The sequence below is a fragment of the Bufo bufo genome, chromosome 5 (genome assembly GCF_905171765.1).
Source record: "Bufo bufo chromosome 5, aBufBuf1.1, whole genome shotgun sequence".
In the NCBI taxonomy this organism is placed as follows: Eukaryota; Metazoa; Chordata; class Amphibia; order Anura; family Bufonidae; genus Bufo; species Bufo bufo.
Genome location: NC_053393.1, coordinates 183359608 through 183383147, shown reverse-complemented (window position 1 = coordinate 183383147; position 23540 = coordinate 183359608). Strand labels below are relative to the sequence as shown.

General features: G+C 46.8%; 1 protein-coding gene across 1 annotated transcript in view; it reads right to left on the bottom strand.

Annotated features, from left to right (window-relative positions):
* The window catches only part of CDH7 (cadherin 7), a 342814-nt gene that overhangs the window by 153765 nt on the left and 165509 nt on the right, over positions 1-23540 (bottom strand). The window lies entirely within an intron of this gene.

Sequence of the window (23540 nt, the reverse complement as noted above, 5' to 3'; positions counted from 1 at the left end):
AATATACTGTGGATATAAAAAGTCTACACACCCCTGTTAAAATGTCAGGTTTATGTGCTGTAAAAAAAATGAGACATGTGACCTATAAACTGTACCACTCAATTGAAAAACAAACGTAAATCTTTTAGGTGGAGGGAAGAAAACAACAAAAACTAAAATAATGTGGTTGCATAAGTGTGCACACCCTCTTGACTGGGGATGTAGCTGTGTTCAGAATTAAGCAATCAAATTCAAAATCATGTTAAATAGGAGTCAGCATACACCTGCCATCATTTAAAGTGCCTCTGATTAACCCCAAATAAAGTTCAGCTGCTCTAGTTGGTCTTTCCTGAAATTTTCTTAGTCACATCCCACAGCAAAAGCCATGGTCCTCAGAGAGCTTCCAAAGCATCAGAGGAATCTCATTGTTAAAAGGTATCAGGAGTCAGGAGAAGGGTACAAAAGAATTTCCAAGGCATTGGATATACCATGGAACACAGTGAAGACAGTCATCATCAAGTGGAGAAAATGTGGCACAACAGTGACATTACCATTGAACTGGATGTCCCTCCAAAATTGATGAAAAGACGAGAAGAAAACTGGTCTGGGAGGCTACCAAGAGGCCTACAGCAAAATTAAAGTAGCTGCAGGAATATCTGGCAAGTACTGGCTGTGTGGTACATGTGACAACAATCTCCCGTATTCTTCATATGTCTGGGCTATGGGGTAGAGTGGTCAGACAAAAGCTTTTTCTTATGAAGAACAACATCCAAGCCATGCTACATTTTGCAAAAACACATCTGAAGTCTCCCAAAAGCATGTGGGAAATGTGTTATGGTCTGATGAAACCAAGGTTGAACTTTTTGGCCATAATTCCAAAACAACACTACACATCACCAAAAGAACACCATACCCACAGTGAAGCATGGTGGTGGCAGCATCATGCTTTGTGGCTGTTTTTCTTCAGCTGGAACTGGGATCTTAGTTAAGCTAGAGGGACTTATGAACAGTTCCAAATACCAGTCAATATTGCACAAAACCTTCAGGCCTCTGCTAGAAAGCTGACCATGAAGAGGAACTACATCTTTCAGCATAACAATGACCCAAAGCATACATCCAAATCAACAAAGAAATGGCTTCACCAGAAGAAGACTAAAGTTTTGGAATGGCCTAGCGAGAGCCCAGACCTGAATCCGATTGAAAATCTGTGGGGTGATCTAAAGAGGGCTGTGCACAGGAGATACCCTCGCAATCTGACAGATTTGGAGTGTTTTTGCAAAGAAGAGTGGGCAAATCTTGCCAAGTCAAAATGTGCCATGCTGATAGACTCATACCCAAAAGACTGAGTGCTGTAATAAAAATCAAAAAGTATTAGTTTAAGGGTGTGCACACTTATGCAACCATAATATTTTTTCTTCCCTCTACCTAAAAGATTTCAGTTTGTTTTTTAATTGAGTTGTACAGTTTATAGGTCACATTAAAGGTGGAAAAAGTTCTGAAATGATCTATCTTTGTCTCATTTTTTTTACAACACAGAAACCTGACATTTTAACAGGGGTGTGTAAGACTTTTTATATCCACTGTATCTATTTCTTCATTTACGACAGGCTCAATAATCAATCAGTGGTGGAGCAAACAGATAATATCTCCACCATGTGCTATATCAACAATTGGCACAGGACTCGCTCGGATCTAGAGATGTCCCGAACTATTCGCCGGCGAACATTGCTTGTTCGCGTTCGCCGCGGCGGGGGGCAAACATATGCGATGTTCGGTCCGCCCCCTATACGTCATCATTGAGCAAACTTTGACCCTGTACCTGACAGTCAGCAGACACATTCCAGCCAATCAGCATACCCTCCCTCCCAGACCCTCCCACCTCCTATAAAAAAGCAAGGACGGCAGCCCTCTTAGATTCATTCTGAAGCTGCAGTGTTAGTTAGAGCAGGGAGACTGCTGCTGGTGCTGAATTAATAGGGAAAGTGGTAGCTAGGCAAGTGTTCTGTGTCCACTCCAGTCCTCAAAGACTCATCTGCTGTAAGGACAGCGTCCTGACAGCACCCCAAAAAACCCATTTTAGGGCTGGTACATCAGTCTGCTTTTATTATTTTTTTCTATATATATATTGCAGTTGGCTGCTCGTGTGTGAGAGGCCACAGGCCCACAGACTGTACTGTGTGCACACCACTCATATCGGGTGGCACAGTACCTTGCAGATAAAAAAGTCATTTAATTTTTTCTCTGTAATATAATTGCAGTTGCCTGCCAGTGTGTGTCAGGCCCACAGACTGTACTGTGCCCACTGCCCACCACTCATATAGGGTGGCACAGTACCTTGCAGATAAAAAAGTAATTACATTTTTCCTCTGTAATATAATTGCAGTTGCCTGCCAGTGAGTCTCAGGCCCACAGACTGTACTGTGCCCACTGCCCACCACTCATATAGGGTGGCACAGTACCTTGCATATAAAAAAATCATTAAATTTTTCCTCTGTAATATAATTGCAGTTGCCTGCCAGTGAGTGTCAGGCCTACTGACTGTACTGTGCCCACTGCCCACCACTCATATAGGGTGGCACAGTACATTGCATGCATAGTACCACTAATCTAAAAAAAAAATGACAGGCAGAGGCAGGCCACCCCGCAGGGGCCGTCGTGGTCATGGTGCTGTGATTTACTTTGGCCCTAGAATAATGCCCAGTGTTCAGAGGCCACATACCCTAAACTCGAAAAATTCTGAGGACATAGTTGACTGGCTTACACAGGACTCCCAATCTTCTACAGCTTCTGCTCGGAACCTTGACGCACCATCCTCCTCCAGCTCAGCTTCGGGCACCTCTCAAGTTACCACTCGCCCGCCCGCCCGCCACCACCACCAACAATAGCACCACAGCCGCTTCACTTGATCTGTCAGAGGAGTTATTTACACATCAGTTGGAAGAAATGAGTGATGGGCAACCATTATTGCCAGAGGATGTAGATAACAGGGATATGTCTCAGTCAGGCAGCATTACACACATGGACGTACGGTGTGATGATGATGATGATGTTGTACCCGCTGCTGCTTCCTTTGCTGAGTTTTCAGATACAAGTGAAGTGGTTGATGATGACGATGTGTCCGTGGATGTCACGTGGGTGCCCGCTCGAAGAGAAGAAGAACAGGGGGAAAGTTCAGATGGGGAGACAGAGAGGAGGAGGAGACGAGTTGAAAGCAGGGGGAGGTCGTCGCAAGGAGCTAGTGGCACAGTCAGACAGCAGGTATCAGCACCCGGGGTCAGCCAGACAGCACTCCAATCAACGCATGCTGTTGCCACCAGCAGTGTGGCATTTTTTTTGTGTGTCTGCCTCTGATAACAGCAATGCCATTTGCAACCTGTGCCAAAAGAAACTGAGTCGTGGGAAGTCCAACACCCACCTAGGTACAACTGCTTTGCGAAGGCACATGATCTCACATCACAAACACCTATGGGATCAACACATGAGTACATTCAGCACACAAACTCAAAGCCACCATCCTCCTCCTGGTCCAGCATCTTCAGCCACGTCAACCACTGCTGTCCTCCTTGCCCCCTCTCAACCCGCCACTTCGCCTCTCACCTTCAGCAGTTCCTGCTCATCTGCCCACAGTCAGGTGTCTGTCAAGGAAATGTTTGAGCGTAAGAAGCCAATGTCATAGAGTCACCCCCTTGCCCGGCTTCTGACAGCTGGCTTGTCGGAACTCTTAGCCCGCCAGCTTTCACCATACAAGCTGGTGGAGTCTGAGGCCTTCAAAAAATTTGTAGCTATTGGGACACCGCAGTGGAAGGTACCAGGATGATTTTTTTTTTTCACAAAAGGCAATCCCCAACCTGTACTCTATTGTGGAAAAGGAAGTCATGGCATGTCTGGCACACAGTGTTGGGGCAAGGGTCCATCTGACCACTGATACCTGGTCTGCAAAGCACGGTCAGGGCAGGTATATCACGTACACCGTGCATTGGGCAAACCTGCAGACGGCTGCCAAGCATGGAATGCGTGGCTCTGCAGCGGAGTTGGTGACACCGCCACGACTTGCAGGCAGGCCTGCTGCCACCTCCTCTACTCCTCCTACTCCATCCTCTTCGCTAACCTCCTCGGCTGAGTCCTCTTCTGCTGCTGCGTCTTGCTCCACATCAACTGCACCCCTTCAGTTCCCCAGTGGCTATTCCACATCACGGATACGACAGTGTCACGCCGTCTTCGGGTTGACTTGCCTAAAAGCAGAGAGTCAAACCGGACCAGCACTCCTGTCCGCCCTGAACGCACAGGTGGATCAGTGGCTGACCCCGCACCAACTGGAGATCGGCAAAGTGGTATGTGACAACGGAAGCAATCTGTTGGCGGCATTGAATTTGGGCAAGTTGACACATGTGCCGTGCATGGCACATGTGTTGAATCTGATCGTAAAACGCTTTGTGTATAAGTACCCAGGCTTACAGGACATCCTCAAGCAGGCCAGGAAGGTGTGTGGCCATTTCAGGCGTTCCTACACGGCCATGGCACACTTTTCCGATATTCAGCAGCAAAACAACATGCCAGTGAGGCGCTTGATTTGCAACAGCCCGACACGTTGGAATTCAACACTCCTAATGTTCGACCACCTGCTCCAAGAAGAAAAAGCCGTCAATGAGTATTTGTATGACCGGGGTGCTAGGACAGCCTCTGGGTATTTTTTTGCCACATTACTGGATGCTCATGCACAATGCCTGTAGGCTCATGTGTCCTTTTGAGGAGGTGACAAATCTAGTCAGTCACACCAAAGGCACCATCAGCGACCTCATCCCATTTGTTTTCTTCCTGGAGCATGCCCTGCGAAGAGTGCTGGATCAGGCCGTAGATGAGCGTGAAGAGGAAGAGGAAGAGTTGTGGTCACCATCACCACCAGAAACAGCCTTATCATCATCGCTTGCTGGACCTGCGGCAACACTGGAAGAGGAGTCTGAGGAAGAGGAGTCAGAGGAGGAATGTGGCTTTGAGGAGGAGGAAGACCAACCACAGCAGGCATCCCAGGGTGCTCGTTGTCACCTATCTGGGACCCGTGGTGTTGTACGTGGCTTGGGGGAAGAACAGACCTTCAATGAGATCAGTGAGGACGAGGAACGGGACATGAGTAGCTCGGCATCCAACCTTGTGCAAATGGGGTCTTTCATGCTGTCATGCCTGTTGAGGGACCCTCGTATAAAAAGGCTGAAGGAGAACGACCTGTACTGGGTGGCCACGCTACTAGACCCCCGGTATAAGCAGAAAGTGGCTGAAATGTTACCGAATTACCCGAAGTCAAAAAGGATGCAGCAGTTCCAAAACAAGTTAAAAAGTATGCTTTACACAGCGTATAAGGGTGATGTCACAGCACAACGGGAATCTAAGGGTACTTTCACACTTGCGTTTTTCTTTTCCGACATAGAGTTCCGTCACAGGGGCTCTATACCGGAAAAGAACTGATTCAGTCGTTTTGACTGATCAGGCAAAAGAGAAAACCACAGCATGCTACGGTTTTCTCTCCGGCGAAAAAAACTGAAGACTTGCCTGAATGCCGGATCCGGCATTTTTTCCCATAGGAATGTATTAGCGCCGGATCCGGCATTCAGAATATCGGAATGCCGGATCCGTCCTCCCGGCCTGCCCATGCGCAGACCGGTAAAAATATGAAAAAATGTACAAGACGGATCCGTCTGTCCGCATGACAAGCGGAGAGACGGATCCGTCCTTGCAATGCATTTGTGAAACGGATCCGCATCCGGATCCGTCTCACAAATGCTTTCAGTCAGCAGCAGATCGGCGGATCCGGCGGGCAATTCTGACGATGGAACTGCCCGCCGGATCACACTGCCGCAAGTGTGAAAGTAGCCTAACAGGGGAAGAGGTGAAAGTAATCCTCCTCCTACCACGACCATGCCGGCAAGAACTGGACGCTTTACAGACGTGTTGTTGATGGAGGACATGCAGAGCTTTTTAAGTCCTACGCATCGCCACAGCCCTTCGGGGTCCACCCTCAGAGAACGACTCGACCGACAGGTAGCAGACTACCTCGCCTTAACTACAGATATCGACACTCTGAGTAGCGATGAACCCCTTGACTACTGGGTGTGCTCGCTTGACCTGTGGCCTGAGCTATCCCAATTTGCGATAGAACTTCTGGCCTGCCCCGCTTCAAGTGTCCTGTCAGAAAGGACCTTCAGCGCAGCAGGAGGTATTGTCACTGAGAAGAGAAGTCGCCTAGGTCAAAAAAGTCTAGATTACCTCACCTTTATTAAGATGAATGAGGCATGGATCCCGAAGGGACTGACAGTGGGGGATGCATTTGACAAAAAAAGGCCTGATGAGATGCCTTAGGCTAAAAATGGTCCCCACGCTGCTGTATTTAATCTCTGCATGCCGGATGACTTGCGTGACTTCTCCGCCACCAACTAGGGTTCAAGCCGCAATGTTTTAGTACACTTTCTGCCTGGAAAACATCAATTTTTAACAATACCTAATTTGTCAGGCATGCGTACATGCCTAATTTTTCGGGCCTCTGGTGCTGCACTGTGGCTGCAAAAACAAAACAAAAAAGAAGGCACATACATGTGTCAATTCCCTTTCGTGATCGTTACCTTGTTGTGGTGAAGGGGCTTGCGTATCACAATGAAGCGATCACCTCTATGAGTGTGTTGGCAATGTTGGCACACCCCAGATGATAAGGTTGTTGCTTCATTGTGAACAGACCAAAAGCGATCGGCTGGATAATTTTTCATAGAAAAAACATTAATTTTCTTTGTGATCATCTAAGATGATCATTAAAGCCTACTAGGCCAACAATGGGCCCACACTGCAGATTCATTGTTTTCTGGGTCACTTAACTGTCACTGAACTACCTCAGCACGACCATAGGCTTTGAAAAACTGCCATCGCCTGCAATCTCCCGAACGTGCGCATGAGCACAGTCATCACTACACCAAGATTGACGCATAGAGGAATAAAATTAATGTCATGAGTGTGTCAACTATTGACAACTCTTTGCGGTTGTTTGCGGTGCGTTAAACCGGGAGTTTGGTCTGTCAGAGTTTGGTCTGTCACTGTGAAGCGGGAGTAACCCTTACACTACCTGATCGATACAACACCATATCTGATCGTATACACACACTGGATGTTTTAAAGCACGTTATTCCAAACAATTTAGGAATGTTAGGTGATTTATGCCCTTTATGAATTAAAACCCGACTCTGCGTCAACTACGTAATTTTCCATGGGAGTTTTGCCATAGATCCCCCTCGGGCATGCCACAGTCCAGGTGTTAGTCCCCTTGAAACAACTTTTCCATCACTATTGTGGCCAGAAAGAGTCCCTGTGGGTTTTAAAATTCGTCTGCTATTGAAGTCTATGGCGGTTCGCCCGGTTCGCCCGTTCGCGACCATTTGCGGAAATTAGCGTTCGCCGTTCGTGAACTGAAAATTTTATGTTTGCAACATCTCTATTATGATCCACGGAACACTCAATACAGTCAAATTATGACTTGGGCAGTGAAATGTGACATTCAGGGTGTTTTGAATGTTCAGGCGGATCTGTAAAGTAGGTCACAGTTGAAGTCTCACCGACTGTATTTTTAACAGATTGTGTGCAGATTATTGGGGTGCAAGTGCTGTTTGATACAGCCATTAACAGGGTTTATTACAAGGAAATATTTCTAAAACACGTCTTATTTGCCTTTGTGCGGTGCGGTTATATGTTGTACAGCCCTTTTTGCCGTGTATTAGTGGCAAAAGAAAAATATATTTGCCCTTGTGCGGTGCAGTGATATATTCTAAAGCCTTGTTTGCCGTGTATTAGTGGCAATATAAAAATATATTCGCTGTTCAGCATTACACTTATCTGTTGAAAAGCCTTTTGTGTTGTGTAAATGTAGACAAAAATTAGGGCCTAATTGTCGTCAGCGGTGCATTGATATACTCTAAAGCCCTGTTTGATGTGTATTAGTGGCAAAATAAAAATATTTTCGCCATTCAGCGTTGCACTTATCTGTTGAAAAGCCTTTTGTGTTGTGTAAAAGTAGAAACAAAATTAGGGCCTAATTGGCATTCAGTGGTGCAGTGATATATTCTAAATTATGTCAGACAGAGAAGTGGCAGAGGCCACAGGTCGCAGCAGGGTAAGGGGGTGTGGCAACAGGGGTTGCAGTGAGAGGCTTGAGCTCCAGGTGTCATCTAGCGGTTCTTGAATGGTTGACTTGGTCATCGACTTTGTACCAAGTGACATCAGACAACCTCAGCCAAGAGTCGGTGGGTTCCTCTGACACGATGTTTAGTTGGCATGGAGCAGGCCCTGTGCCCCCACCTGTCCTGAAATCTCCTCTGTCATTTTCAGTTCCCTCACCGGAAGTATTATATGTCATAGGCTCAGCTCCACTTTTCAGCGAGGAAGAGCTACTAGAGGATAGCAGCTACTGCCCAGCCAAGATCTAGAGAAGACATCCTCCGCTAGGCGCTTCCTCCACTAGGCAGGCAATTAGTGATGAGAAGAGTGTTGTGGGAGCTGGTGTTGCTGACCCAGAGACGGTTGAGGAGGACATCAGTGAAGTGCAGACAGTATTCGATGATGATGATGATGTAGCTGATTGCGCTTAGGAGCCAGGTGACGAAGAAACTTCATCATCATCTGGAGAAAAGGGTGGCAGCTTGCCCGTGATTCAGTAGCAGAGTTATCAAGTCACTAGCGTGCACAGGAGTCAGCAGGGTGGCAGCAGTGGGAGCTCAGTAGCCAAACGTTCCCAGGGTAGACCACCCGCTTTGTGTCAGCCTACCTGAAGTAGCGGTGCAGGGGTTCGAGGAGGCAGTGGCGATAGCAGTCAGTCAGTGTGTAGTGTTGGGGGTAAAATCACCTACTCTGTGGTGTGGCAGTTTTTTGTTAAGCCGCCGGAGGAGGTGAACGTGGCCATATCTAGAATCTCTGGACATAAGGTGAAGCGTGGTCAGGGGGCCAATATTGGAACTACGGCCCTGCGTACAGTGTCGCCATAAAGTGGCCTGGGAGAACCGTGGCTCCGATGTGGTGGTCCAGCCTGCCACAGCAATGGCTCCATCACCCAGTGGCACAAAGCCGATTTCAGGCAGTCAAGGCTCCACCACATCAGTCAAAGGTGTCCTTCCCTTCATCTGCTGGTCCTGATGCTCCTGCTCCTCCTCCTTTTCAGTCATTTCATCAGCAATCGATCACTGAAGCGATTGCCAAGAGACAACAGTATGCGTTCACTCATCCAATGGCACAGAAGCTGAACGTGCTTCTGTCCAAGTGGTGCACTCTGCACCTTTCAGAGAACTGATGGCTTGCACTGAGCCAAGGTGGAGAGTCCCAAGCCGTCATTTCTTTGCCAAAAAAGCAGTAAAAGCACTGCACACACATGTAGAACAGAAGGTGAGCCAGTCCTTGAGCCTTTCGGTGTCTGCCAAAGTGCATGGCAGCTCTGACGTGCAGAGCTGTAACTACAGTCAGGGAAAATACATGTCCTTTACAACCCACTGGGTCAATGTGGTTCCTGTACAGCCACACCAGCAACCTGGCCAGGTGACGCTGCCTCCACCTCTACATTGCCATAACGTTGGTCCAGCGACAGTGTCCGCCTTTGCCTCCTCATCCTCCACCGTGTCCTCAGCCTCCACTGCATGAACAATTCACAGTGCCCCTCCAGCATACCACATGTGCAGGGCAAGGCAGTGTCACGCTGTTCTGCACCTCGCTTGCCTGGATGAACTTTTCATGCACTTCAGCCACTCGTACACCACAAAGCACACCCTCCTCGAGCTTCAGCAGCAGAACGGCATCACCCAACCCATTGGAATTCCACCTTCATATGTTGGACCGACTGTACGAACAGAGAAAGGCCATAAACGATTTCCTGATGATCCAAGTGGACAGGCGTACTCCCCTGTGTAACTTCGATGTCAGCCAGTGGCAGCTCATGCGTGATACCTGCAATTTGCTCATGGCCCTTTGAGGACGCCACGTTATTTGTCAGTCGCCAGGAATACGGGATGAACAATGTCATTCCACTGCTTCATGTCCTGGAACAGATGCTGGTAAATCTGGCTGGTCAGGGGACTGGAGACGTAGCACCTAGATCTCACTGCCACATGAGTCGTGTGGGGGCTGAACTGATGGAGGAGGAGGAGGACATTGGAGCACAAGTAATTTGTAGTGAAATGGGTAGTTTTTCTACACAGGTGACAAAAGAGGAGAAGTAGCAGCAGCCAGAGGTGATACAGGACGATAAAAAAGATGAGGCAGAGGACCCAGACACACCATGGCAGTATGCAGTGGAGATGGAGGCAGGCAGTTCCTCCAAGTCACTTGTGCAAATGGTCCGCTGCATGCTCACTTGCTTGGGTAGTAACTGCCGAATTGTCACCATTCGGCAGAGGGATGACTTCTGGCTTTCCACCTTGTTGAACCCTTTCTACCGGTCTGAAATGGGGACCTTTTTTTACACCCGCTGAGAGGGAGGACAAACTGAACTAATATAGAGACATCCTATGTAGGCCCCTGCCTATCTGTGCCATGGTCCATCCTCTCGCAGGTCTGACTGGGGGGACTTCCTAGCAGTCATGGCAGTGGAACGTGAGTGCAGAGAGTCGTGGGGTGGCAGGAGTAGTACCAGCTCCATCTGCAGCAGCCTGAGTCTACGGTCGCTGATGAGCAGATTTCTTCACCCGCCTAGTAAAGAAACTACTCACCAGCAGCTAGACTTAGAGCAGAACCTGAACTAGCAGGTGGTGGCATACTTGGAGTGCACCCTGCCAGCCATCGTTGAAGATCCGCTGGACTACTGGGCAGCCAAACTGGATTTGTGGCCGCAACTGGCCGAGTTTTCCCTGGAAAAGCTATCTTGCCCATACAGTAGTGTGGATACAGAGCGGGTGTTTAGTGCCGCGGAAGCAATAGTTACCACAAGGAAAACTCGCCTGTCCACCCAAAATGTGGAGACACTTAACTTTTGTCAAGATGAATCAGGCGTGGATCAGCCAGGATTTTCACCCACCAATTCCTAACATCAGGCTAGATCATCCATGGCGCCACACCATCACTTTGACAAAACAGACTAGTTTCTTCTGGCTACCTGCCTTAGCTATTATTCTGATGCTGCACCCCGCCTGATGCCACACATCTGATGCCAAGTGCTCCTTCTTTCACCCACCATCTTTAGCGGGTACTGGTATTGCCACTCATCTCCACACTATTTGACCTTGCCACTCTGTGGCCTCCTGATGCTGCTGCCACCTTTACACTATGTCATCTTGCCACTCTGTTGTCTCCTCATGCTGCTGCAACCTCCACACTATGTCACCTTGCCACTCTGTGGTCTCCTCATGCTGCTGCCCCTCCACACTATGTCACCTTGCCACTCTGTGGCCTCCTCATGCTGCTTCCACCTCCACACTATGTCACCTTGCCACTCTGTGGCCTCCTGATGCTGCTACCACCTCCACACTGTCACATTGCCTCTCTGTGGCCTCCTGATGCTGCCGAAACCTACAGACTCTGTTATTGGGCCACTCTATGGTCTCCTCATGCTGCTTCTACCTCACCACTATGTCACCTTGCCACTCTGTGGTCTTCTGATGCTGCCGCCACCTCCACACTCTATCATTGTACCACTCTGTGGCCTCCTGACGCTGCTGCATCCTAGAGACTCTGTCATTGGGCCACTCTGTGGTCTCCTCATGCTGCTTCCACCTCACCACTATGTCATAGGGCCACTCTGTGGACTTCTCATGCTGTTCCCAACTTCCCCACTACATGACTGGGCAACTATTTTGCCTTTTTGGCTTGGCTCAAATCATCATTTATTTGACCCTTCTTCTGATCTGTCAGAAGGAAGGTAAAATGAGATGCACAACGGATCCTCTCTGTAAAGCAGCTGTAAGGCCTGTATGGTTCCATCAGAATTGGCTTATGATTTGGTAGCCAGAAACAGGAGTGGGTACAAAACACAGAAGACTTGCAAATATTCCCTTCACGTGTCATCTCTGTTTTGGATCCACTCCTGTTTTTTTTGGCATTAGCAATACTGATAGATTACTGACCAAATGCTGACCGAGTAAAGGCGGATGATTCACAGACAGGATTAATTTTTTGTGGGTTATTGTTCTGACAGATCAGAGGAATGGCAAAATAATCTGTGACATCAACACAAACTTACTGCTGACACCCTCTCCACTCTGTCGGGAAGGGGGGGTGGCTCTGCTCGTATAAGCGTTTAATAGAACAGGTTCTGTTGACATGTATGTGGAATCAGCTGACAACCTTTTGGCACTAACATCAACCTGTAAGGCTGAGTTCATACTTGAGTTATTTGGTCCTGTTTTGGCCCCGTGACTGCCCAAATAAGTGAATTGTGCAGTGATTCTAAGAGCGATGCCTGTCATCTGCATGTCATACGGACTCACAGTATTATTTCACTACCAAAGCAGTCCCTATGCGTGTTACTGCAAGCCTGGAAATAGCTGGAAATAGCCTTTTTTAACAAAATTAGCTGCAAATGTATTCGGATCAAATCAGATTAAAAAAATAAAAATTTTGCGGACCGTCAAATCAAATTTTTTAAAAGAATTTGCTCATCTCTATTTAGGCCTGAAGAAAGGCTTGTAAGATGTGGTGGTGGAAACTCTTCAGAACCCTGATCTGTCTTAAGTCTTACATATTTTTTAGGCCTCATGCACACGACCGTTGTGTGCATCCGTGGCCGTTGTGCCGTTTTCCGTTTTTTTTCGCGGACCCATTGACTTTCAATGGGTCCGTGGAAAAAACGGAAAATGCCCCGTTTGGCAGCCGCATCCGTGAGCCGTGTTTCCTGGCCGTGAAAAAAATATGACCTGTCCTATTTTTTTCACGGCCAACGGTTCACGGACCCATTCAAGTCAATGGGTCCGTGAAAGAACACGGATGCACACAAGATTGGCATCCGTGTCCGTGGCTGTAGGTTAGTTTTTATACAGACGGATCCGAAGATCCGTCTGCATAAAAGCTTTTTCAAAGCTGAGTTTTCACTTCGTGAAAACTCAGAACCGACAGTATTTTCTAACACAGAAGCGTTCCCATGGTGATGGGGACGCTTCTAGTTAGAATACACTACAAACTGTGTACAAGACTGCCCCCTGCTGCCTGGCAGCATCCGATCTCTTACAGGGGGCCGTGATCAGCACAATTAACCCCTTCAGGTGCCGCACCTGAAGGGGTTAATTGTGCTGATCACGGCCCCCTGTAAGAGATCAGGGCTGCCAGGCAGCAGGGGGCAGACCCTCCCCCCTCCCCAGTTTGAATATCATTGGTGGCCAGTGCGGCCCCCCCCCCTCCCTCTATTGTAATAATTCGTTGGTGGCACAGTGTGCGCCCCCCATCGGCCCCCCCTCCCTCTATAGCATTAACAACATTGGTGGCCAGTGTGCGGCCTCCCATCTCCCCCCCCCCCCCATCATTGGTGGCAGCGGAGTTCCGATCGGAGTCCCAGTTTAATCGCTGGGGCTCCGATCGGTAACCATGGCAACCGGGACGCTACTACAGTCCTGGTTGCCATGGTTACTTAGCAATAGTACAATAGTAGAAGATTCATACTTACCTGCTGCTGGCTGCTGCTGCGATGTTCGTGTCCGGCCGGGAGCTCCACCTACTGGTAAGTGACAGGTCTGTGCGGCGCATTGCTAAATGAACTGTCACTTACTAGTAGGAGGAGCTCCCGCCCGGACACGAACATCGCAGCTCCCAGGTAAGTATGAATCTTTTACTATTGTACTATTGCTAGTAACCCGCCACCACCAATGATCGGGGGGGGGGGGGGAGATGGGAGGCCGCACACTGGCCACCAATGTTGTTAATGCTATAGAGGGAGGGGGGGCCAATGGGGGGCGCACACTGTGCCACCAACGAATTATTACAATAGAGGGAGGAAGGGGGGGGCACACTGTGCCACCAACGAATTATTACAATAGAGGGAGGAAGGGGGGGGGCGCACACTGTGCCACCAACGAATTATTACAATAGAGGGAGGAAGGGGGGGGCACACTGTGCCACCAACAAATTATTACAATAGAGGGATGAAGGGGGGGGGGGCCGCACTGGCCACCAATGATATTCAAACTGGGGAGGGGGGGAGGGTCTGCCCCCTGCTGCCTGGCAGCCCTGATCTCTTACAGGGGGATATGATAGTACAATTAACCCCTTCAGGTGCGGCACCTGAGGGGTTAATTGTGCTGATCACGGCCCCCTGTAAGAGATCGGATGCTGCTAGGCAGCAGGGGGCAGTCATGTACACAGTTTGTAGTATATTCTAACTAGAAGCGTCCCCATCACCATGGGAACGCCTCTGTGTTAGAATATACTGTCGGAAATGAGGTTTCACGATCTAACTCATATCCGACAGTATATTCTAACATAGAGGCGTTCCCATGGTGATGGGGACGCTTCAAGTTAAAATATACCATCGGATTGGAGAAAACTCCGATCTGATGGTATAAAAGGGACTCCAGACTTTACATTGAAAGTCAATGGGGACGGATCCGTTTGAAATGGCACCATATTGTGTCAACGTCAAACGGATCCGTCCCCATTGACTTGCATTGTAATTCATGACGGATCCGTTTGGCTCCGCACGGCCAGGCGGACACCAAAACGAAATTTTTTTTCATGTCCGTGGATCCTCCAAAAATCAAGGAAGACCCACGGACGAAAAAACGGTCACGGATCACGGTAAAACGGAACCCCGTTTTGCGGACCGCAAAAAAATACGGTCGTGTGCATGAGGCCTTACAGGAAGGTTTCCAGTTTGGGTTAAAATCTAACACTGTTAGGCTAAGTTTACACGAACGAGTGTGATCCGTGGCCGTATTGGATGCGGACCCATTCACTTCAATGGGTCCGCAAATCCGGAATAGCGGAACGGCCGCACGGAACGGGACCCCTTGGAAGCACTACGGAGTGCTTCCGTGGGTCTGCGTCCCTTACTTCCGTTCCGCAAAAAGATAGAATTTGCGGGCCGCAGCACGGGCACGGGTCACACACGTGTGAACTCGGCCTAAGAGTGCATTCCACGGCTGCCACTGCTTGCATAGATGCAGCCATCGTGCATTCATGCATTTTTTAAGATCATTTTTTTTAATTTCATTTACTTTAATCAGTTAAGCCTCTTTTTCCAGCCTGGGATCAGGCTGTTCTTCTTAAGACCCTGGTTGAATCTCTATTTGAGCCTCTTACAGAAGCACCACTAAGGTTTGTATCTTGGAAGCAGAGGCGTAACTACCATAGTGGCAGACCATGTGACTGCTATGGGTCCCAGGGCAAAAGGGGGCCCAGTCTTAGTTGCGATTATCTCCTCTTCTACTGGAGGTGAAAACTTGGTCAGGACTCTACCCTCTAAAGGAACAACTTTTAGCAAATAAGGCGGTGGAGAAATGTCCCAAGGGTCATTGAAAATGGTCTAGGCAGAAACCCTTATGTGCTATGTGGGGGGCCTGGTTTGATCCTCGCTATGGGGCCCTTACGTCTCTATGTACGCCACTGCCTGTAAGGTTTTATTTCTGTTGGCAATTGCATCAGCCAAGAAATGTCAGACTTTGCAATCTCTATTATGTAAAGGGCCATATCTGAAAGTACATCAAGAAGACTTGATTTTAAGGTTGGTGCCCTATATCCTACCAAAAGTCTCATCTGACATGAATATAAGTTAAGGAAAACATCAGCTAAACAAGACAAGCTTCATCTACTGGTCATTGGAGAACCTGGGTCCTTCAGGTCGGCTGACCAGCTGTTTGTAGAGAGGTTTAAAAGCCAGCAAGCCTACACTGCTTGGATTAAGAATACTATTAAAGTCTGCTTCTAAATTTCAAGTACTCCAGTTACCAGGTTGAGTTAACAGAGAAAGGGTGGGGGACTAAAAAAAAATAAAGACATTGGATCAAATATGCATGTCCGCTACATGGTCTTCTCCATGCATCTTTACAAAACAATATAAGTTGGATGTATCTGGTGCTTGCGATTCAGCCATTGACAGACAAGTGATTATTAAGGCTGCGATTTTAATCCACCTCTTGTTTAATACTGCTTTTCAGATCCCTTTGTGTGTGCTCTCTGAAGAACTACAAGGAAAGTCTAAATTTGCTTACTGAAATGTATTTTTCCTTGAGTCCAAAGGCAGCAATTAAATCCTTTCCTGAAAAAAGACATTGCTTGGAAAAAACATGTCTGCCTAGTGGGTGTGCATTCCTTTATGGGGGGGTTAATTAGTCTGAATTACTAATGATTTATCTTCTGTCCTAGATGGGAGGAGCAAGACATTAACCTTTTGTGTGTGCTGCCTTTGGACACAAGGAAAGATAAATTTCGGTCAGCAAATTTAGACTATTTCATGTTAACAGATTTCAGGACTCTGAAGTGAAATGTATAGATGCTTACAGTATAATTGAATGCATTTAATAGATTTTTATATTTTTGGAATTTTTTTTTTTAGAGTAATTATGCTGTGATACATCACTTTAAATAGGCAATATTGATAATTTCTACCCTGGGTATTGTTTGTTCTTGATGTGATTAATTTTACTTTATGTTTGTGAAGTGAACTGTGTTATTAAAGAATGGAATAGAAGCATATGAATAAAAAATGCATATGAAACCTTCCCTGTGTAAGAACTCCATGATGTGTTAAATGGACACTGTACAAATTACTAACTATAAGTGATATAAATTAGAAATGAGTTACTTTTTTCTAAACATTAACACAATATAATTGCTAATTTGTTGAGTCAAAACAGATTTTGGATTTTGCTAAATCCCTGACTCTAACAAAGAAGCCCAGAAATACACACATTACCCTTGGAATAGGCCATACTAAAATGATAATTTTTTATGACAATCCTAATAAATATGCAGCAACATAGATTGATAGTAGAACTTTCTAAAGGGAATCTATTATTAAAGGGGTCTTCTGCTTTCCCCATATTGATGACCTATCCCCAGGATAGGTCATCAATACCAGAACTGCAGGAATCCAATTCCCAGCACCCCAGCTAATAAGCTGTATGAAGAGAACACAGAGCTTTTGCAAGCACTGCATTCTCTTCCTTGTTTATCTGCTTGCCGTCAACATTGCAGCGGTAAGTAGGTGTCATTACAATTCCTCTGTCCCATTCACTTGAATGGGATGGGGTGTAAGTACAATTGCACTGTACCATCAAGTGAATGCAACAGAGAAGCTGTAATTACACCTGCTTGCACTGCAATGTACTGTAGACATCAAGCAGATAAACAGTGAAGAGAACCCAGCTCTGGCTGGAGCAGTGTGTTCTCTTCATACAGCAGACTGAAGTTGGACCCCCATGATCTAATACTGGTGGGGAAAATCTGGTGGTACCCTTAAACTGTTCAATCAGTGCTTTTTCATAAAGGAAAGCTAAATTGAATATATTTCCTAGTAACCCAACTGTGTGCAAATTAGCTTTTCTTTCAAAAAGAAAAGAACACTAAGCCTATCTGATGCAAGCAAATATAAGATATACAACTTTGCATACACATTTCCGAGGAATGCAGAGCAGTGTTGGCTGAACTACAATAATCCTCATGCATACTAGGTGGTCTCCTTAATGAGGAAGCACACTCCCAAGACCACTCATCAAACCAGAGGAATTTTCACTTTAGTACTCTGATCCCTTTGGAAGTAGAAGTGTTATGGGTAAGTGTTTGTCTCTCATCTTCTAGGAATCTGAGAGGAAAAACATAAGTCTTAGAAGATCTTAGAGTGGTATGCACCAATTTCCAGGACAGTTGATGTATACCTGATTCAGGTAGAAACGATTTGGACCTGAATTAAAATTTTTGGAAACATTTGGTGAATCAGAGATGAAACAAATTTTTAGAAATTCACTCATCTCACACATGTACACACATACACTTATCTGTCATTATGTAAGAGATAGATGATGTTGAAGCTAGTGATTGCAGAAGCTAATATTGCCTCAACCATGCATAACCACTACCATGCACAATTTTAGTTTGTTCTCTAATAAGAACCTAACGTAATATGCCCTAACAAAAGGCATCATGCACAGCAAGCCCTACCGTCCTTCTATAATCTGCTGAATGTCTGCCCATGTAAGTTGACTATGGGTGACATCACAGGATAGCTACTTGACATCATCAAGGGAGAATTGGCCTTTGTGTTTTCCTTTGGAGATTGTGATCATGGCACAGAGGCTGTTACAAGATGGAGATCCGAGGTTTTCCTAATCATCATTAGATCAGGCCAGTGACTGGGTATTACATCTGTTTTTATGTATGATAACATGGACATAGTAAACATGTCCACACATGAAAGATTACTTGTAGCCTCTCCTGACTTGTCTGTCTTAACAACTAATTGCATCCCTCTTGTAATAACAATTCTAAAACATATTTTCTTATGACTGTATGTGTTCTGTTGCTTTATTATTCCTTCCAGAAGTTATGAATAAATTACCAGCATTCTGTATTGAAGGTCATATGTGTGTTACCATTTGGGGGGGGGGGGGTTCTCATTGTGCAGGTAGACACATCCAACTGGTAACACCCATCTGGACCTTAATATGTATATATATTTATATGTTGGTAAGGCTGATTAGTCAGCCTGCATTTGTGGGAGGGGCGGAGGCTCTTCATATACGAGCCACAGCCTCACTCACAGGCGTGTGTTCTCAGGTGCACAGCTGCCGCTGGGTGTCATTAGCAAACTAGCTTCTCTGGTGGTAGGAGTCTTTCTTTGCAGCATGGAGCCAGAATAGAGCTTGTTATTTTGCTCTCTGCTACCGTAGCATGCACGTGCCATACTATGTAAGTAGGTTGGGCCGGGGCCGTCTCTCCTGGCCGGTCAGAACCGACTTTGCTAGCGAACAGGAGGCTTCGCCTCAGAATCTGCTACCTCAGGTTTGCTCGTTGGGGCTAAATACTTCTATTTCTTTTCAACTATGTTTGTGGGTAATAGGAGTTAGTTCCTACTGTATAAATCTTACAAGTTTTACTTCGCTTTGTTCGTCTCGTATGAAAAGTTACTTCAGCCGGTTTGCTGTAAAGAAAGAGTTACCCGGGCTGCACGTGACGTCATGTTTGGAGATCAGATGCAGCTGTTATTGTTTAGGCCTCTTGCTGTAGCTGTTCCTTGCCATGTGTCTCCCCCTCCCCCCGCTACCACCATCTTTAGACTTCACGTATTTCACTGCTCCATGTACTTAAAAACCCTGCCGCACTTTTATGCTCTGCTGTTATCCTGAGCGGCATTTACACTTTCGGCTCTTATTTCGTGTCTTATGCAGAATCCGCACGTCTTTACTGTCCAGCACTTTCCTACTCTTGGTTCATATTCACTCAGATTGGTCTCACATTTAAGCTGCGGTCACCCGTTGGCTGTTACATCTCATTCCGTCCCCAGCCGACAGCCGGATCCGTATTACACACCTGTTATTACATGTTGTATACTCGGCTTACAGCCATAGCTGCTACTGTTACTCCGTTTTTAAGCTCTGGATGCACCACCCTGGTGTTCCCACCTTGCTCCACTCACAACCAGAGCTGCGTTCATGCGTCGACTGGTATACCATGTTTGCTCTGCTCACTGTGAGAGCTGTGTTTACACGTCCGCTGTCACAACATGTTCATACTAGGCTTGTTTCAGAGCTGCATTCACGTTCACTGTTACATCATGTTTATGCTCCACTCACATTTAGAGCTGCTATTCTTCCAATTTCATTCTCGGCCACAGAGGTGCATTCACACTACGCTGTCAAATCATTTTTTGCACTCCACCCACGACCATAGTTGCATTCATACGTCTATCTGTACATCATTTTTGCTCTACTCGCACTCAGAGCTGCGTTCACACGTCCTATGCTACTACAGGTTCTTTCCAGGCCCATTTCAAGAACTGCATTCACGTCGCTGTTACATCTATGTTATGCTCCGTTCACAACCAGAGCTGCTGTTATACCAAATTTCATGCTCTGCTTATACCCAGAGTTGTGTTCACACTTCTACTGCTACATCACGTCAATACTCTGATCACTTTCAGATTGCATTTTCACGTATGCTTTTCATGCGCTACCCATACTCAGAGCTGCGCCCATACCATGTTTTTTAGGTACCACTCACATCCAAAGCTGCATTCACCCATTTGTTGTTACATCATGTGTTGTACTCTGCTCCCACTCAAAGCTGCATTCTCCTGTTCATTGCTACGTCATGGTTTTACTCAATAATCTCACCGGGGCAGTCTGCACCCACCACTCTGGTACCTCTCTCCTGACAAACATAACTGCGTTTTTTTCAGGCTTACGTTCCTTTCCTCGGTGGTCTGTTATATTCCATAGGACTACTTTTCTTTTTAATCTTGGTTCATAATCACTCAGACTGGTCTCCTTTTACTTCTGGTTCGTATTCACTCAGATTGGTCTCCTGCCCCAGTTCACCAAACAGCTCCTCAGCGGAGGTCAGTCGGCCAATAGGAGTGAGTTTCCTGCTATGTATTCACAAGCTGTTCATTTGTTTGTCACGATAAGAGACTTCTCTTAGCGAACTTGCAATGCCTCAGGCTCTTGTTTTTCTCCCATCTCTGTTTCAATTTCATGTTTGCGTTTTATGGTTCACGGTGGTTAGTGTTATGTATGCACGTGCTTCGGATTTCTAATGTCTATATTTTCAACGCCTGTTGGCAGTTATGTTCCTTAGGCCACCTTCTAGCCAATCCAATCATTCAAGTTGCTGCATATCCCATCAGGTCCGGCTTACGTTTTAATTACTTATCGTCACCGCAACGTCATCCCTCTGGCTTCGAGGGCCCTATGACTGATCCGGCCTCATGTCTCCGGGGGCCCCATAACCGTTTTTCATGTTTTGTTTGTTAGGGGTACGACATGGTTGTAGGCTGGTTAGTGTCCCAGGTTTGCTGTTGGAGGGGGTCATTGTTATGCGAATAAAAAAAATAAAAAAAGTCATATGAGGCTCGCACGAGTGACTCTTCGCTTATAGGACCTCACGACTGGCATCGTCATTCGTAGTTCGCATGGTCATCTGATACTTCCGCCATAAGAGACTCGCACGTATGGCTTCCGCCATAAGAGACTCGCACGCATGGCTCCCGCCATAAGAGACTCGCACGCATGGCTCCCGCCATAGGAGACTCGCACGCATGGCTCCCGCCATAAGAGACTCGCACGCATGGCTCCCGCCATAAGAGACTCGCACGCATGGCTCCCGCCATAAGAGACTCGCACGCATGGCTCCCGCCATAAGAGACTCGCACGCATGGCTCCCGCCATACTCATGTTGGGGGTCACCTTCCACGTCGGTCAGGTCTCGTTCCTAACGATATTTCGCCTTGCATGTTATTCAGGTCACGTAGTTTATCTCGGGTATCGCCTGCCACATCGGTCAGGCTCATGGTTTAATTTCACCTGCACCTTATTCAGGTCACTTATTATAGTTATGATTCTTGAATAAAAATAAAAAAACTCTGCCCCATGGCTTCGGGGGCCCGATGACAGCTTCGGCCCCATGGCTTCGGGGGCCCGATGACAGCTTCGGCCCCATGGCTTTGGGGGCCTGATGACTGTTTTCAGTCCTGCTGGGCTGATTGCCTGGTTGATTGTCCATCTGTGCATCTGGGCTGATTTGGCCCGTATGTATTGCATACATACCTGCTTCCCTAATTTCCTAATAATCCATGTTGATCGCTCACTTTATGTTTTGACCGCAAACTGGTCCGGTTTGCCCTACAGCATCATTGTCATGTCTTACGCAGATATTTTGACTTGCTTTAATTGTTCATGCTTTCGTTCAGGTCCTGCCAGAGGAAGAACAAGTAGGGCAATTCCCTCTAGCATTTCAGTCTCTAATCGTAGTCGATCATATCTTGTCAACCAGGTCCCCGCGCAAAGTCTTTGCCTTTTTACCACGACCAGGAATTCATTTTCGCCGGTAGCTTCATTGCAATTGTATTCCCTCACTCATGGGAGGGGATAGACAGAATCTTGTATATTATGGCTTCATAGCTTCTTGCCGCACTAACCTCAGACTCCCTACAACCACGTTGAATCGGTTTTTGGACAAGGTTCAGCATTTCCTCACGGTAGAAGATTCAGATAGTAGGTCGGTCTTCACGTCTCAAGCGTTAAAACAATTCTCAGGGGCACACAGTAGAACAACTCGTGGACCACGGCTAGCAGATAGCTGTTGTCTGGGGAACTATTCAAGGATTCTCTTCCTATCTACATGGTTCGGTCCCACAAGCTCCTGAGGCTAGGGCATTGCCAGTACTCGCACTAGAACCAAAACTTTACAAGGTTCAGTTGGTTTTCATGATCCATTTCACAACGTATTCCCGGTCCTCCATTCCCCTTTGGGGCAGTATCCGCAATATTGAGCATTATATCTCTGGCCTTGTCATCCACAAGATGGGTTGTAGGTCTCCTTCTGGTCTTGCCTCATACACCCCGAATTTTTGCTCTAGATCCCTGACGCCTTGCAGTTGGCTTGGGGATTAGTTTGCACATGCCATTCGAGTTCCTTTTCTACCCTACTTGGCTTGGTTTTTGCCCACTTATAGGCCTACCCCCGATCATGACTTAGGGCACACAACAAGCCATTTAGTCAGGTTAGCTAAGACACGCCTAGCTGGGTTAGGTTGTTCCCGTTGTTTCCCTCCCTGGGGTTCTTCGGATATCTCTTGGCCATAGCCATGACCACAAGTTGGTAAGGCTGATTAGTCAGCCTGCATTTGTGGGAGGGGCGGAGGCTCTTCATATACGAGCCACAGCCTCACTCACAGGCGTGTGTTCTCAGGTGCCCCACCCTCCCTCCCTTATCTTCTCATTTCCACAGGGTATGCCCACTTATAGGCCTACCCATGATCATGGCTTAGGGCACACAACAAGCCATTTAGTCAGGTTAGCTAAGACACGCCTAGCTGGGTTAGGTTGCTCCCGTTGTTTCTCTCCCTAGGGTTCTTCGGATATCTCTTGGCCGTAGCCATGACCACAAATATATATATATATATGTATATATATAAAAAAAGGAAAATAATGGCGGCACCGGAAGAATAACACAAGGAGGGTGCTATGTCCAGGGATGAAGCAGCTTACCCCGTCAATGGAAGATGAGAAAACGGACAGCACTCCAGGTAAAAGTAAGTGGTGTTTTATTCACCCATGTGGATGGCAACGTTTCAGCTCATACAAGAGCCTTTGTAAAGCTTGACAAAGGCTCTTGTATGAGCTGAAACGTTGCCATCCACATGGGTGAATAAAACACCACTTACTTTTACCTGGAGTGCTGTCCGTTTTCTCATCTTCTATGTATATATATATATATATATATATATATATATCTTTCATAGCAGTTCTTTTTTTTGTGGCATGACTTTGTTTGCAGTACTGTAAGGGTCCATGTATGGCACAAATTTCTTGAATATTTCAGCATCCAAGCCAAAATCTGCATGAAATCTGGAACCAATTGTTTCCAATAGGAATCCATTCTTCTACATATTCCAAGGCAAATCAAGGCACATC